This window comes from Aethalodelphis obliquidens, unplaced genomic scaffold, assembly GCF_003676395.1.
Source record: "Aethalodelphis obliquidens isolate GAN/ISIS:26980383/991018 unplaced genomic scaffold, ASM367639v1 scaffold53, whole genome shotgun sequence".
Classification (NCBI taxonomy): domain Eukaryota; kingdom Metazoa; phylum Chordata; class Mammalia; order Artiodactyla; family Delphinidae; genus Aethalodelphis; species Aethalodelphis obliquidens.
Genome location: NW_020837997.1, coordinates 10,987,031 through 11,001,934, shown reverse-complemented (window position 1 = coordinate 11,001,934; position 14,904 = coordinate 10,987,031).

Genomic DNA, 14,904 nt, shown 5'->3' with positions numbered 1-14,904 from the left:
GATTGTGTACTACATAGTTGAAATTCAAGGTAATCAAGATAACTAAAAATAAAATAAAAGTCATTGAATCAGAACCAGCCATCGGAACATTCAGCCTGGGCCGTACCAGGGTCATTCACGAGTATATTAAGACAGTGTAGCCCAAGAGCTTTCTGGGCTAAAGAACAGAAACAGCCCAATTGTCCACTCACAGCCATAAAATGAATTAGGAGGCCCTTTGTGCTCTGAGCTGGGACAGTTTGGGGAGGTGTATGTCCTACACCACCATTTATCAGAATAATCACGATCCAGAAAGGATACAAATGTATATGAACACAGTCGGGTGTATCCACGGAATACCCCTGGAAGGAATCCAGGAAATGGGCAGCAGGGGTGGCTGGCCATGACCTTTGGGTGAGGCTCCTGGAGGCTGGGGGCTGCGAGCTTGGGCAAGACTGACTTTCTACTCCTCAACTTGTATACAAATTGAGATTCCGTTGTGGAAACCATTCCAAACATACAGAAAAGCTTGTGGGACAGTGGAATCACGGCTCTCATGCAAAAACCTCTTTTCTTCAACAGCTCATTTAAAGAATGGAACCACCCTACCCCGTCCCGGGGAATTCCCAGGCGGTCCAGTGCTTGGGACTCCGCGCTTTCACTGCCCAGGGCATGAGTTGGATCCCTGGTCGGGAACTAGGATCCCGCAAGCCGCGCAGCGCGGCCAAATAAATAAATAAAATAAAATAAAGAGTGGTACCCCGCACCCCCCCGGCGCCCCCGATTTCAGTGGAGTTAGGGAAGGAGGAGAGGGGATGTGCTGATGTAGAAAGACACCCCCCCTCCCCCAGCAACCTCGAGACATTTACAGTTAAAAAGAGCAAACAACAGATGGGTCTCCCCTTTGCATGGGCAGACGCGTGAAAATAGACGTGCTTTGGAAATTGCTAGAATTGAATAGGAGACACCGAGGAAAGTAATTTCTGGCAGTAACTAGACTAGACGGCCTTCTATATAGATAAAATTCAAGGACATCAAGATAACGAAAAATAAAATAAAAGGCCATCGAATCTTTTTCACAAGGTGGGAGAGAGCCTCGTTGTTCACGGCACACCCTTATGCACTGTTGAATTTTGGTGAGCCACGCGTCATAATTAAAACCCATTAAAATGGTAAGAATATAGGATATTTGCTTTGAGTCTTTTAAAAACAATAAATAAGTCATTTCTGATACAGTTGATGTCCTCTGTGAGCTGGGATCACCTTTTTAATTAAAAATTAATTAAGAAAATCATGATAGTCAACTCCTAGCTAATAAACTGGTTAACTAGTAGTTAAATAATGATAGTTAAGGTGCCAGGTCCTGAACTAGTTGTTTTAATCACTTCCTTATCAGAACCCACAGTTATGGGGGTCGGGACTCTCATTATGCCCATTTTACAGATGGGGAAACTGAGTCTTGGCAATTTAAGTTACACAAAAAGCAGTGTATGGGGGGGAGGGGAGGAAGGGAGGGAGGGAGAGGGGGAGAGAGAGAGGGAGAGAGATTAATTTCATAAACAACCTCGCTCACTCCTTTTTTGCTGTTGAGAAATACTTTTAAACTATTTGTTCCCTGGGTGTTGGAACCACAATGATCATGTTTGAATGAATCAGTTCTTTGACTGATTATCTGGGGAGGTTTGCAGTAGCTGGGAACTCACCTGCTCACCTTATCTTCGCAATTTTGATCGATTTATGAAATGAGGCCTTTTCCTCCGTAGCCCATGTGGACTCCCCCCGCCAACACACAATCCCTGGTGTTTGGGGGTCCTTAAATTCTATCTCACACACCACCATCACCACAACCATAACTGCAGATAACATTAATCAGAGACCTCGTGGGTGCCCTTCTAACGTATTTCATCCTCTGGCGACGCTGTGAAGTGTGATCATTAATACCATTTTATACATAGGGAAACTGAGGCTGAAAGAGCTGAAGTCACCTGTCAGCCAGCCGGGGAGTGACGATTCTAACCCTGGCATTCTGACTCCGGAACACAAGTCTCGAAACCTCTCCGCAGCTAGCCCAGTACCTATAAATATAGAAAGGGCCCTCCTAATCAAGAGATGATGACAAAGTCGGCTTGTTATTTTTTTTATGGGGCTGCAGGAATGGTAGATAAGAGAAGCAGCAGCCCTGGGCTGTTGACAGAAGCTACAGATCAGGGAGTCTGGGCGCGGGGGTGGGGGGCATGCATGGATGAGACTTGCCTCCCTGCCTACTTCTTTCCCCCCATCTCTGCCTCTCACCTCCCTGCATCTCCAGGGCACTTTGCTGTTGAGGGTTATTCTTAGCTCCGCACAATCAAACCGTCACTGTCTGAAGGCTAAATGTGGGGGGAGATGGGAAGTGGCGGGGGGGGGAGGGGGTGCGGTGATGGAGGGACGTGAGAAAGCTTTTCTCATCCCCCATATCTGTCTCCCCCACCCCGACACACACACACACACACACACACACACACACACACACCCCACTGGAATTTCCCCAGGACCGCGTTTCTGTCTCACTCACTCTTGGCTATCCTGGTAAACTCAGCCTCACTGTGTGATACTGGGCAGGTGGCTTTCCCTCTCTGAGCCTCAACTTCTTCATCTGTGAAATGGGGGTGATAATAATAACGCTCTCTCGTGGAGGGTGATGGGAGGATTAAATAAAATAAAGGCTAACTATGGGGTTGGCACAAAGAAGGTCCTTGATACAGAGCATCCGTGGTGATTTTTATTTGGCCCCAGGGCCCCTCCGGGTGGGGGAACTGGTATGAATCCTGCTGTTGACTGGGAGTGTCATCACACGGACACTTGTCAGTGCCTCAGATCCAACATAGGGATCCTCATCCCTGATGCCGTCTGGAGCCCACCATGAGAAAGAATCGGCCACCCCATCCGTCGACCGGGCTGGACCACCATGTGACAACTCCCACCGTGAATCTTCAGCTGAATTTTCCAGCTCCTTTACTGTCCTCTCTGTGTGCACCAGGCCTACTCCTCACCCCCACCCCTGACACGGCTGCAGAGGCTAAAGCACGGATGTGCCAACGAGCGCAGCTGATGCTTACCGGGCTCTGCCTGTGATGCTGGGCAAGGAGGGCCCTGTGACGACCTCAGTGTTCTCATCTGAAAAATGGGGGTGACCATAGCACCTGCCCCCTGGAGTTGTTGCAAGCACTGAACGGCCCACGGCGATGACACGCAGGAAGGGTTTCCCACCGCAGGCCCCCGGTCCCCAGGGTGTCAGTGGTGCCCTTTCCCCTGTTGCTCAGCCCAGCCCCCTCCCCAGTTGTGCCCTGACCTGTCCCCACTCAGGCAGGGAAACACCGCCATCTCCAGATTGTCCCTTCAGATGTCTCCTTGTCGTTTCTGCTTTTCCCCAAGCCATGCCCACCTGTCTTAGCCACTGTTCTGTCCACAGTACACAGCCTGTTGTGTTTAGGAAATACATTAATTGTGTGAATGAATGTTTCCTGTCTTCCTTCTAGAAGTCTCTTTCCTTTGTTTGAGGAAGTAAGGCCAACTTGCCCATGAGTTGACTACATTCAAAGTTCTTCCCCTAAATTAATTCATCCTCTAAGCTAAGTTCATCCCCTAAGCTACTATATCTTAGTGGTTAGGAACACAGGCACTGGACTCCTGAAGCCTTGGTTCAGATCTCAACCTTGCCCCAGCCTTCTTTTTTTTTTTTTTTTTTTGGCCGTGCTGCATGGCTTGCAGGATCTTAGCTCCCGACCAGGGATCGAATCCATGCCCCTTTGCAGTGGGAGTGTGGAATCCTAACCACTGGACACTGGACGACCAGGGAATTCCCTCAACCTTGCCCCTTAATTTCTGTGTGACATCAGATATGCTACTGACCCTCTCGGTGCTTCAAGCCACCATCAAGAGTGGTTTTATGGGACTTCCCTGGTGGTGCAGTGGTTAAGAATCCACCTGCTAATGCATGGGTCACAGCTTCAAGCCCTGGTCCGGGAAGATCCCACATGCCGCGGAGCAACTAAGTCCGTGCGCCACAACTACTGAGCCTGCGCTCTAGAGCCCGCGAGCCACAACTACTGAGCCCACGTACCACAACTACTGAAGCCCGCATGTCTACAGCCTGTGCTCGGCAACAAGAGAATCCACCGCAATGAGAAGCCCGCGCAAGACAACGAAGAGTAGCCCCTGCTCGCCACAACTAGAGAAAGCCCGCGCGCAGCAATGAAGATCCAACACAGCCAAAAAAGAAGAGTGGCTTTATGTCAGGGTTAATCTATGTGAGGGGAGGTGTGCCCAGTCTGGTGGGCCCAGAGCCCTTTGCTAGATTCACAAACCATGACCTTGAATTTGGGGGGTGGAGTGGAGATTCCATTAAGGAATGGGGCCCACTGGTGTCTCCAGGACATGGGGGAGGGTCGCCGATCTGAGCAGGCTGCTGCCCCCGCCTCCAAGTTGCGGCGGAGACAGGTGGGCACCAGTTCCTGGGGACCAACGCTATAACCATTTCCTAGATGGCAAAACTGAGGCTTGGAGGGCCTTTCTGTTTTCCGGCCCTCTCCTGGCTGGGGGAGGGGAGAGGAGCTGGGCCGCTGGGGGAGGATGGAAGCGGGGCCGGGGGGTGCGGGTGAGACAAAGCAGGGTTGGGGGCCATTTATTAGCTCTAATCGCTGTCTCCCCGGATGAATTAGACCAAATTACAGCAGCCCGCCCTTAAGGACAGCGGGCTCCCAGCATTGTCTGCGGGAGCGAGCAGGCGGCGGTGGGGAGCGCTGGGGGGGCCTCCTCTCGACAATGAAGCCCCCCAATTAGCCAGGCAGGGAGGCGGGAGAGCTGCAGCCCGGCCCCACCTCACAGGGCTGTGCAGAGTCCCAATGAATTCAGCTCCACGAAAGCCAATTAAAGTCGGCAGGGGGCCCAGTGGGCTGAGGAAGGAGGAGGGAAGAAGTGGGGGAGGGGAGGGGACCACGTGATCCAGGGTCGGGGCACCTAGGCTGGGGCTCCCAGGCCCATGGGGACCTGTACCAGTGGGGGCAGCTGAAACCCCCCAAAGCACAGAAGGGGTTTGAGTTCTGTCCATCGCCATGTCTGCTTCCCCCAGACCTGATTAGGAAGACGGAGATTCACACACACACACACACACACACACACACACACACACACACACACACTCAGAACCTGACTGGCGGCCAGCTTTCCTTGGTAAACCAGGGTCAGCTGGTCAGTCCCTTTGGCCATCTACTCGTGGGGTCCAGGGTCCACTCCTCCAGGTTGGGGGGTGGCGGTGGGAAGGACTCTCCCAGGGGGAAGCAGGCCAGGCCTCCTGGAAGCCTTCCAGGATTGCCGCAGGCCCTCTCTGGGGAGTCCTCAATCCCAGGTGCCCCACCCCTCTTGGAGCTTTCCCCCTCTTGGAGCCCACCTCTGAGACCCCCTCACCTTTGGAGCCCCCTCCCCTTCGCTGAGCCACTCTCTGACTTTGCTCCCTCTCTGTGAGCCCCCTTCCCCACTCGGAGCCCCTCTCCTCTCTGAGCCCCTTCCCCCCTTCCTCCTCCTCTGAGCATCCCCCACCCCCAGCCTGCCTCCCTGGGGACCTGGGGATGGAAGTCCTCAGCTGGGCCTGGCTTGAGAAGCCCCATGATTCTTCCTTGGCCAGGTTTTTGGGGTTTGGGGGGAAGGGGGCTCCCATCCATTTCCCCTTCTCAGTGTCAGAGCAGGCTGCTTGTGGTTCTGCAGTCCACACTGGGTGGGTGAGATGGGGTGGAGGCTGTCATTTGGGACCACAGGGTGACTGTCAGCCGTGGGTGGGTCCACTTCAACGTGAATGATGGCGTGCAAGGCGTCAGCCGCTGCCATGGTGACCCCACCCCCAGGAGCTGCCTTCTATACCAACACACGCCCCTTCACCCACAGCACTGGCTGCCAGGGAGACACAGAGACAGAGACTCAATGACAAGAGACAGAGAGTCATGGGAAAAAGCTGGGAGACCCGGGATGGGGGAGAGAGAGAGGGAGAGAGGATGCTAAGGCCAAAGAGCTGCATCCACGCAGGGCTCTCCCTCACGCTCAGCTCATGTGCACACACGCTGGTGCATCGCAGCCCCCTCTCACCATGCTCCATGCTCAGGTGCCTGGGTTTGGGGTCTTGCCGCTTTCTCCCCTGCCCCCACTGGCATTGGTGCCTGTCGATCTCATCAGTGGTCCCCAGCCATGCACATATAGGAAGCTCCTGCTAGGAACATCAGCTCTTCTGTTTGTCTCCAATGATCGCTTTACCTTTATGCCTATTTCTCTCTCTTTCTCTGCACTCTCTCTCCGTCTCTGCTTCTTTTTGTCTCTCTCTCTGCCTTCGTTTGTTTGTTTTTGGCTGTGCACTGCGCGGCATGAAGGATCTTAGTTCCCTGACCAGGGATCGAACCCCCTGGACCAGGGATCCCTCCTGGACCAGGGATCGAGCCCTCGCCCCCTGCAGTGAAAGCGCAGAGTCCTAACCACTGGACCACCAGGGAAGTCCCTCTTTCTCTCTGTCTTTTTACTCCTACCCTACCTCTGTCTCTCCCCATCTCTGGCTTGAGCCCCTAACCCTGGACTGCTAGGTGCTAGGGGTCACAGGAGGTGACATTCAAGCATACACCTGTGTAACAAGGAGCAGCCGCATGACCATCTGGAGGTGGGGATGGAGCCAGACATGTGGCTTCAAATTTAGCCCAAACGAATTCAACACTCCATGCCTTATCTTCCCCATCTATAAAATGGGCATAATAAGAGTACCTGCGTCTAAAGGATGTCGGGAGGGAAAGGCAGTCCATGCAGACAAGCTCTATGGTGTAGACTGAGTGCCTGGTGTACCCTGAGCACCCACCACACTGCTGTCATCGTTATGATTATTGTGAGTGTCATCCTCACGGTGATGGGACTCATGGAAAGATTTTAGGTGAGGGAGAACAGGACCAGATTTACCGTTTGAAACACTTCCTTGGAGCCCCCTCTGGGGAGCCCAGAGTGTTCCATACAAGCAGCTGGATGGTGGTTACACTGTCTACACACATGTATGATCTCAGGGCGCTGAACACACAAGATTTGTCTGCTTCACGTGTGCAGGTGATGTCTCCATCAAAAGTAGGAGAAATGCCATCAAAGGTCCTTCTGGCGACTTCATACAACGACAGGTGGCGGGGGGGCAGCAGGGAGGAGACGGGACAAGTGTCTCTAGAACCCCAATGTCCCTGCCCTGCTTGGCCACATTTGTGTCCCCATCCTGAGCTTGGCTGAGGGCTGGAAGTGTCAGAAACCCACAGTGCAGGGGCCTGGAAGCCTGGAGCCTCGAAGACTGGCTCCTTCCCTGGCTGTGTCACTGATGATTTGGGGCGATCGGTTCACACTCCCCATGTCGCTGCTGGCTCTGCACTCGGCCCCATCCCGGCCAGGGGACCCAGGCACAGAGCTCTTGGGGCACCAGGCTATGGAGAGCAGGTGAAGGGTCCTCCTTCCTGCCTTTTTGTGCCTAAAAAGCTAACCTTATGTACTGGCTTCAGTGTGTCCCCCCCAAAATTCACAGCCACCTGGAACCTCCACGTGTGACCTTATTTGGAAATAGGGTCTTTGCAGATGTAATTAGTTAAGATGAGGTCATGTTGGATTTGGGGTGGCCCCTAGATCCAATGAATGGTGTCCTTATAAGAGGAGGGGGACCTCCAGGGAGACACAGAGGAGAAGATGATGGTAAGATGGAGACAGAGATTTGAGAGATACATCCACACACCAAGGAACACCAAGGATTTCGGGCAAGCACCAGAAGCTAGGAGAAAGGCATGGGACAGTTTCTCCCCGACACCCTCCAGAAGGAACCAACCCTGCCGACACCTTGGTTTAGGACTTCTGGTCTCCAGAACTGTGACAGGAGAAATTTCTATTGTTGTAAAGACACCGAATTTGGGATAATTTGTTACAGAAGCCACAGGAGATGAATACACCCTGTTTTCCCCAAAGTGGTAGATATTTGTTGTAGAATCTTTAGAAAATATAGATTCAATTTAGAAATTATAGTTGGGCACACCTGGGCTTCCAGGCTGACCCCCCTCTCTAACTAGCTGGGTGCTCCCGAGGGCAAGTCATTCCACCTCTCTGAGCCTCAGTTTCCTCATCTGCAAAAGGGAATAACCAAGCCTGATGCAGAGGGCAGCTGTCCAGATTAAATAAGATAAAACATGTTCTAAAGGACTCGGTGCTGAGGACACAGCAAACGCTCAGACAGTAAAAGCTGAAAGTCCACAGGTGACAGACACTGAGGTAAGCACATTTTAAAAATAAATTTTAACAATCATTATTACCATCTACAATCAGGAGAAAATAGCAGCCACTCCTAATTCCTTTCCCCACTGGTAACTTTTTGGTGAATATTCTTTTAGATGAAAAAAAAAATGTACGCCAGCACCACATGTGGGCTATTTGAAGAAACCAATTGTGCAAAAACGTTATGCGTCCTGACAGGCTACTTACTAGTCCATGATATTAAGCTTATTAAAGATTATGGCTAGTTTTTAAAAGAGTGGTGATGATATTGGAACTATACTTTTTATAAAGAGTCCATATCTTTGAGAGATCATTAAAACATTTGTGAATGCTACCTAATGTCTGGGAATGGCTACAAAATTGAGACGGGGATGGGAACTCACTATTCTGTCTTCTTCCCTGTGTGTGTGTTTGAAAGTGTCCATAATCAAATGCTTTTACGATGCCATGACCCACTCTTTCTACTCCTACCGAAGAGAAAAGGGAATTTATATTCATATGCAGACTTGTTGTACCTGCATGTTCACAGCAGCCTTACTTGTAATCAACTGTTGTATTATAAAGTATCTGGACTTTGTCCCAGGTTCCTGAAAGATAACTTATAAATCCTTGGATTTTCCTTGAGCAATAGGAGTGTTGGTTGCTCGTGGTGGGGCGTGACCACACCTGAGTTTATGCAAATGAGATGACTCAGGATGGGGATTGGTCATGCAGGAAACACCAACCTTAAGATGTCAACCTGACCTTAAGGGATGGGGGGGGGAGGGTAGCTGCAGATTAAGTTCAATCTCATAGCCAATGATTGGATCAATCATACCTATATAATGAAACTCCAGTAAAAACTCTGACCACCAAGGCTCAGCAGAGCTTGTTGGTCCGTGAATGCATCTGAAGTGAAGACAGTCTTGTTGGCGACTATGCCCTTAACTTGTGGGGTCTTCCTTAACTCCAGGTGGTTATGTCAGAATTTCATTGTATCGTATCACAAGAAGCCTGGAAAAGCCAGATGTCATTCCAGGTGAATGGATAGACTGTGGTACATCCACACAATGGAATACTACTCAGCAAGAAAAAGGAACAGACTATACATCCACACAACAGTATGGATGAATCACATACAATTATGCTTAGGGAAATAAGCCAGACAAAAGAGTACATACAGTTATAGATTCCATTTATAGAAGACTCCAGAAAGTGCTAACTCATCTATAGTGACAGATAACAGGTCAGTGCTTGCCTGGGGATGGGGAGGGGTAGGAGGGAGGGATGACAAAGGGACAGGAGGAAAGTTTTGGGAGTGACAGATGTGTTCATTATCTTTATGGTGGTGATGGCTTCATGGATGTCGATACCTAGCAAATTGTACACTTTAAATGCAGCTCATTCGATGTCAATTATACCACAAGATAGCTGTTTTTGTTTGTTTGTTTGTTTGTTTTGCGGTACGCGGGCCTCTCACTGTTGTAGCCTCTCCTGTCATGGAGCACAGGCTCCGAACACGCAGGCTCAGCGGCCATGGCTCATGGGCCCAGCCGCTCCGCGGCATGTGGGATCCTCCCGGACCAGGGCACGAACCCACGTCCCCTGCATCGGCAGGTGGGCTCTCAACCACTGCGCCACCAGGGAAGTCCCAAGATAGCTGTTTTTAAATGTATCTATCTGTTCTTTTTTGTCCACCAGTAAATATTTATTGAGCACCTACTGTGTGCCAGTCTCTCTTTTTGGAGCTAGGGGACACAGCTCTGAACAAGAGAGATCAAGACCCCTGCCCATGTGATAGTTTAGCCGGGGAATACAGACAACAATAAAGAAATTTAAATACACATTCTTTTTTTTTTTGGCCTCGCCACATGGCATGCAGGATCCCAGTTCTCTGACCAGGGATCAAACTTGTGCCCCCTGCGGTGGAAGCATGGAGTCCCAACCACTGGACCGCCGGGGAATTCCCTAAATACACATTCTTTATATAGTCAATCCTCATTATTTTCAGGTTTGGTATATGCAAAATCACCTCGTTGCTAACATTTATTTGTAACTCCAAAATGAATACGTCTGACTTTCACAGTCATTCGTGGACATGTGCAGAATGGTGAAAAAATGTGTCACCCACCACATATTTTCCCTGCTGAGGCTGAACCAGGCAAAGCCCGTCTTCCGATTTCAGCTCAGATTGTGGACAAGTGTCCTTTTCTGGGTGATGTGAGTGTTGTGTTGTCTTTTTTGTGTTGGTGGCAGTGGTGGTGGTGATTTGGCTCTCTAAAGTGGCCCCAAGCGCCGTGCTGAAGTACCGCCCAGTGTGTCCTAAGCCTATGGGGAAAACACGTGTGTTAGATGAGCTTCATTCAGGCATGAATTATAGTGCTACTGGTTGGGAGTTCAATGCTATTGAATCAACAATATATATTAAATGAGGTGTCCCTAAACAGAAACACACGTAAAACAAGGCTATGTACTGACTGGTTGATGAAAATCTTGTGACCCAGAGGCTCACAGGAACCTAACCTCATACTTCCCCCAGGAGCAGTGGTCCAGCATTGGCTAGGTCCGTGTTTGTGGCAACTTTATAAAACAGAACCCCTATGAATAAGTAGAATCAACTATAATACAACAGGAAGGAGTAAGTGAAGGAAGAAAAATTAAGTGGGGCAAGGGGGGACGTTCTTTTTAGAAGGTTTCAGGGAAGATACATTTGTGCGGAGACCTGAGTAGAGGGGATGAGTGAATCGTGTGGGTCTCTGGGGAAAGGCAAAGACCCTGAGGGATGTATGTGTATTTCAAACGCACATCAAAAGAATCACCGTACACACTCTTTTGGAATCTGCTTCTTCGCTTAATGTAGGAGAAACATACTCTCATGTCAATACAGGGCCACCGAGATTTGTTTTCAAATTTAGCTATTTGTCAAAGGAAGATTTCTCACACCAAACATCTCTCGTGCTAAGCCACTGTAGACAACAGTATGGCAGTTCCTCAAAAGATTAAACTGTATGATGCAGTAATCCCACTCCTGAGTATGTACCCCCAAGGAATTGGAAAGAAGGGCTCAAACAGATATTTGCACACCCATATTCATAGCAGTATGATTCACAAGAGCCAAGAGGTGGAATCAACCCAAGTGTCCACTGACAGATGAATGGATAAACAAAACACAGTATATACACAAGAATGGAATGTTATTCAGCTTAAAAAGGAAGGAAATCCTGACACCTGCTACAACACTGATGAACCTTGAGGACATGATGCTGAGTGAAATAAGCCAGACACAGAGGACAAATATTGTATGATTCCACTCACAGGAGGTTGGATGATAAAATGGTGGCTGTTGGTCTCATCTCAGCAGAGCTCCTGGTTCCCCTAATGGCCCCTGAACTTGGGCAGTCATATCAGTGGCTGGTTTTATTTTATTTTATTTTGTAAACTTTTAATTTTATCTTGGAGTGTAGTTGATTAAAAATGTTGTGGTAGTTTCAGGTATACAGCAAAGTGATTCAGCGATACATGTACCTGTATCTATTCTTTTTCAAGTTCTTTTCCCATTTAGGTTGTTACATAATATTGAGCGGAGTGGCTGGTTTTAAATTCGGCCCAGAAAGAGTTAAGTTCTTAAAAAGAACTGTGTTTCCCAGGCCTTACCTGCCCCTTCCCACAGGGACTTAATTGGCACACAAGAGAGACCTGGAGTGGCCTAAAAGAACAGTGGTTTGGGAGGAAACCTGGAAACATTCTTCCCAATTGGAAAGCCATTCTCCCCAGGACCCAGATGTCCCCTCTAGGGACACTGTATTAACCATGCCTTTTTATTTCTGATGCTTTGACATCTGGGGCCTCACAGACCCTGGAAAATGGCCCCTCCCAGGGCTAGCTAATTCCCAGAGGCAGTTAACTTGACCATGAGTGTACTTTTCAAAAACCAACCAACCAATCCAGGGCCCACACCCTCAACCCCCTCCTCTATGGGGCTCTTATACTCTGGGTCACTATCCCCCTGCCCTAATGACCCCAGGGCCAGGAACCAGACAACCAGGGACAGCCAAAGTCCATTGAAATTATTCAAAGTAGCCCATCCTAAGCCTGCATACCCTGCCTTGCCTGTTCATTCTCTAGTAAACCACAATAAAGGTTCTGGCCCATACTCTCTCCCCCTCCCTCTGCTTCCTGACTGACACTGGTGCATCCCCATTTGGCCCTGATTGGCATGGAGTGACCCCTCCTCTTGGGAACCGTAACAAACTCTTTTCAATGGCAGTTGTCTCCTGATCTCTTGGCCTTAATATGCCTCAAATTTTCTATTAATGCCATATATATAATGTCTTTTGGCCACGCCATGCATCTTGCAGGATCTCAGTTCCCCAACCAGGGATTGAATCCAGGCCACGGCAGTGAAAGCGCTGAATCCTAACCAGCAGAACACCAGGGAACTCCCCAATGCTATATTTTTAAATATATATAAAAATATTTTTAAAAATATAAAGACTATATTTTTTAAAATTATTTTTACAAAATTTTGGTCAAATACACATAAGATAAAATTTATTTCTCATTGTAACCATTTTTCAGTGTATGGCCCAGGGGCATTAAGTACATTCACACTGTCGTGCAACCACCACCACCATCCACCTCCAGAACTTCCTCATCTTCCCAAACTGAAACTCTGGTCCCATGAAACACTAATTCCCCATTCCCCCCTTTCTCCAGCTAATATGCTATATTTTAAAACAAACACACCTGCAGGAGTTGTCCCACTCACGTGGGAAGCGGTGGTACCCAAGATATAGTTACAGCAACATTCCAAAGCCACCAAAATTCCCCCTCATAGGGAACTGGCTAAGTCAATTATGATAGGTCTATATGCTGGGATGTTGAAAAAAATGAAGGCGCTGTGAAATAGGAAGCAGGATGCTTTCCCTAAGTAGATCTGGAAAAATCTCCAAGATGGATTGCTAAGTTAAAAAAAACAAAACAAAAAAACAGAGCACAGAATGTGTAGAGTGTGCTGGCTTTTATGTATTAAAAGGCTGACAATACTGTATCAGATATTTGAAAGTTGCTATGAGAGACATCTTAAAAGTTCTCATCACGGGGAAACTATTTGTTACTATGTGAGGTGACGACGGATGTTAGCTAAACTTATTGGTTGTGGTGATTCAAGTGTCAAATCATATGTTGCATGCCTCACATTAATACAAGGTTCTATGTCCTAATAAAACTGGGAGAAAAGGCAAAGGGAATTATACCGCCCCCCTCCAAAAAAAAAGAGGGAAGGAGTAAGAATGGGTTTTTCCCAAAGCTAAAAAAATTCCTTTCTGGGAACTGGGCAAACGCGGACAGAGCTGGGACCCTGGTCACTCATTATATCTCCCTCTCCATCTCTCTATGTATAGATGAATTATACATTTTATATAAAATTCTGTTATATTTTATATAATATATACATATATTCCACATGTATTTATATTCTATATGTATATATTGTTTTATCTCTATATTACATAATATATAGGAATATACATTATATATCGAATAATACACATGCCAAGAGTGAAAATTTCTATGTATATTTGTCCCAATAAAACTAAAATCGCAGAAGACAAAATAAACCAGTATCAATGGTCCCTCTGGAAGAGGCATTTGGGTGACAGGGAAAGATTTGCCAACATACACTCTGGAATTTTGTCCCACGGTGCATGGATTGCTTATGCAAAAATAGATCCTATTTTTAAAAAGAGAGTGGTAGATCTATGTGCCCTGATTTGGCGTGATATATGAGATAAGTTATATTTAAAAATCAACGAGGGACTTCCCTGGTGGTCCAATGGTTAAGACTCCACGCTTTCAATGCAGAGAGCGAGGGTTCGATCCCTGGTTGGGGAACTAAGACCCCTCATGCCGCGCGGAGCAGCCAAAAAATAAAAAAATAAAAATCAACGAAATGAGGCTTTGTAAAGCAAATCTGTGGGAGGGGAAGAGACTGGGGAGAGAGAGACAGGGAGAGAGATAGATCTGAGTCCCATCAGAAAATGCCCATGACACTCTTCATTCTTTCTGAAAAGTTACTGGTGGGGATGGAGCAAACTCCCGTCCCTTAATTTAAATGCTTTAAACAAATAAGAGAATATGTTAACCTTTTGAGTAGTTTTACCACCCTCTCCCCATGTGTTTCTATACCTTGAAAACTTTTGCTAATAAACACGTTGCTTCTGCAAGCAAGGTTGGTAGGGTTTGTAGGGTCCGTAGAGTCCCCTGCAAGTATCACTGGGTTGCATGCATCATGCTGCTATGAACATACATGTACGGGTTTCTGTGTGGACATATGTTTTCATTTTTCCTGAGTAAATAACTAGGAGTTGAACTGCTGGGTCATATGGTGATTCTATGTCAACTTTTGGAAGAACCTCCAGATTGTTTTCCATCATTTTCTCTTCCCGCCAGCCAGCCATACACGAGGGTTCCAATTTCTCCACAGCCTCGCAGACTTGTTATTGTCTGTTTGTGACCTTGAGCCGTCCTGGTGGAGTTGCTGCAGGTTTCAACTTGCATTTCCTTCATTGATGTCCAGCATCTTTTCTTGTGATCCTTGGCCATCTGTATACCTTCTTTGGAGACATGGCTATTCAAATCCCTTGCTTT